This window comes from Rhagoletis pomonella, unplaced genomic scaffold (assembly GCF_013731165.1).
Source record: "Rhagoletis pomonella isolate Grant_MI unplaced genomic scaffold, Rhpom_1.0 Rhpom_scaffold_00002, whole genome shotgun sequence".
Lineage (NCBI taxonomy): Eukaryota > Metazoa > Arthropoda > Insecta > Diptera > Tephritidae > Rhagoletis > Rhagoletis pomonella.
Genome location: NW_023458556.1, coordinates 15,969,748 through 15,973,145, shown reverse-complemented (window position 1 = coordinate 15,973,145; position 3,398 = coordinate 15,969,748).

Sequence of the window (3,398 nt, the reverse complement as noted above, 5' to 3'; positions counted from 1 at the left end):
AAAAAAAGTAAAAATTAACCACTCATGCTCATATACCTATCCGTAGTTGCGTATGTAACGTATACGCCCCGTAACACAGTCTACTAACACTTTTACTCGTACGACTTAACTTAAAAGTAATTAAATATTGGTGAAAACAAAATTTTCACCGTTTAAATTCAATATTTTGAAGCATCTAACTAAATTCTAAAATTGCTTTTGCGGAGTTTTTTTAAGTAAAGGTAAAAACGACCCTTTTAGGCGGTAGCTAATATTTCCCATGAAATTTTACTATATATGTCTTAACCTTTAATTTCGCTTAGACATTTACTTTTGATAATTTCTTCCACATTTTTGAAAATTGCTTAGGCCGGGACAAGAAAACTTTAGCAGGCCAAATAAAAATAAAAATACGAGCTAACTTTTGCAAATCCAACGAGTGTTTTATTAAAGGATATGTAAACTTTTACAAATATAAGCAAAGTTCAGGCTGGTTTGAATTGCCATAAAATTGTCGCACAGTGTAATAAATAGGCAACTGTGTACCATGTAATGTTATTTGATAATTGCAAACAAGGTACGCGTGCATAAAATCAAATTATTAAAAACTTTCCTTTATTTTACATTGCAGAATATGGTTACTATACCTAGAAGGCACGCTTTTAAAGAGTCTAATAAAACTATAGAGAAAATGCCAAGCTTTGAAATAACATCAAAACACGCCGAAACATGTAAACTTAATTTTGAGTCGTAGATTACGTATTCTGTATTCTGTTTTTCTAGATCAAGTGATTTTCACAAAATATTATAACTTTTACGAAAAAAAAACTTAAGCAGGGAAAAAATTAAAAAGTAACAGATTTTTTATAGATTTTTTATGTATTAGAACTAGGGCTGTGCGATTATTCGATTACTCGAGCAAGTTGGTTAATCAGTTATTCGGTTAATCAATTACTCGAGTAATCAAGATTTTGATTACTCAAAACGATGATTAATCGAGTTACTTGAAATATGATTACTCAAAAAAATTAGTTTTGCTCGTTAAAAGAGTTTTCTTTGGAAAATGCTTATTTTCTTTTTTATATTCTGTATATGAAAAAAATATGTATGTATGTATTTCCCTTTTATTTTTGAAAACGGAAACGTTTTTTTCAAAGTATCAAGGAACTTCAACTGCTTTATATGTATGTATGTAAAGAGTACTTTGAAATGTTCATTACTCATTTTATTCATAATGTTGATTAATCATAAAGCAAATTACTCAAATATTTTTGTTTTTGGTTAATCAAAATCTTGATTACTCGAGTAACTGAACATTTGAGTAATCATAATTTCCAATTAATCGAATAATTGAGTTATTTACTTTATGATTAATTAAAATTTTGAATAATCAATTAATCGCACAGCCCTAGTATGAAGGCTTCCTCAATCGGCCTCACAATAGTGGGCATTCGCATGGGAAATGAAGAACTGTTTTATCACTGTGATCTGAGCATCAGCTACGGTAGTTTCTGTTGTATGGAAGTCCTATTCTGCACCGCCTTTGCAAGAATTAGGTATGAGGCACTTGGCCGCGATATGTTGAAAGACGAACATCTGAACTCTTATTGACACCCAAAATCTGCTTAGGTTTAAGGAAATTAAAACAGCAAAATGTACGCGTTGTTTTCGTGCCTAATTCCAACAAAAAAGAAGTACATCACAGCACCATTTTCACAGATGCATCCAAACGCCCCCATGTTCTAACCAATGCATCCGATCTCTCGCTACCTTCTATTTCCCTCTGGCGGGGAGCCCAGACAATTGAGATGGGCATTGTCTGAGTCACCGAGCATTGTTCCACTTTTCTTCACTCTTCAAAAATCGTTGCCTGCATTTGGTTTCAGTACTGCCAAGCTATTAGAATGAATCTTTGCTATTTTTATCTTGGCTGTTTCTTTAGTATCCCGAAGGCCCTGCAGATACCCAGAGTTGCGGGTTAGTGTAGGCATTTAAGTTTTCCACAAAATACCTTTAGTTGGTCTAAATAAAGTCACATGCTTGTTGAGCAAGGACTGAGAGAGAAACGACACTCTTTATTGGTACATTTTAAAAAAAAATTTAATTTTTTATTGATATATGTAAAAACAAATATTGCAACGAAAATTTTTTTTGATAGTATGGATAATTTCAGCAATTTAATTAAAAAACTTAGCAAATTCCGACCTCTCAGGTTTACATTTGAAATTAATATAATTTCTAAATATTTTTCAAAAATAGACACTGTACGTATAATTAATTTTCGCAACTAAATTACATTTTAAGAAACAACTGCCTTCAAACAAATCAAAAAGTGACCCCTTTAGACCCATCGGTCGTCAAGGGTTAGGATTTTTTTTGCAATAAAAAATCATTTTTTTTTAATAAGATATCTCATAATTAATTTTTGCACCAAAATATATTAAATTACCCATAGAGGATTGGTGAAATGCATACAAACTCAATTGGAAATTTAATTAACAAATCGCACACCACCTTCAAAAGAGACACAACTCAAAAAAAAATTTGGGTAGATTTTTATGCCAAAATCAATTCGTAGGATTTATCTTTAATTAATGTACACATTTTTTTCTTCATAATTATATTCTCTAACTAGAAAACTATTGTTATACATATGTACCTGTTTTTGTATTAATTGCGTTGAATTGGCTGTTAGAGTTTTTCACTTGGCTAGAAATAACCCCAAGTTGTGAAAACGTTTAAAATACTTTATTTGTTTAAACGGCAGTTAATTGTTTCTTAGGAAACATTTCGACTCATGCAAATTCAAATTTTAAGGGAGGCCAATAAACGTTCTCCAAAGATAACACCGTTCATATTCTTAATCTATTTACCTACGATGATAAGGTTTAACCCAAATACTATTTCCCCACACACTTACCTGACACACGACCGCCTAGACTGTAGCGCACCGATTGGCTCCTCGCATTGCTTTCCTCCTTTGTCATACGCGTCATAACCAAACCTGGATGGTTCTTCTTGAATTCAGCGATATCCTTAACAACCGTAATGTCACGTACTTCTTGCTGTGTTAGGTTATTGCTATCTCTAGCGACACCAGCATTTACAACAGCATTTGCCAAAATGGCAAATAGGGCAATCGAAGCCAAACACATTACGCGCGAGTACATATCGGATTTATTATTATTTTTTTTTTTACAATAAAAAATTAACTTAAGTTGAGATTAAGCTTTAATTTTTAGATAAGTTTTTAGCCGGAAATTATAATGTTCGGAACTGTTGCCAAAACTGAATGACAATAAAATATCGCGATTGCGGCTATTTATATCAGAGCAGTGAGTGGTCGATAAAATTACAGCAGAAAAAAAAAAAAAAAAAAAAAAATCGCTGCTTATCAGAGACAAGTGTGAAACGCTATC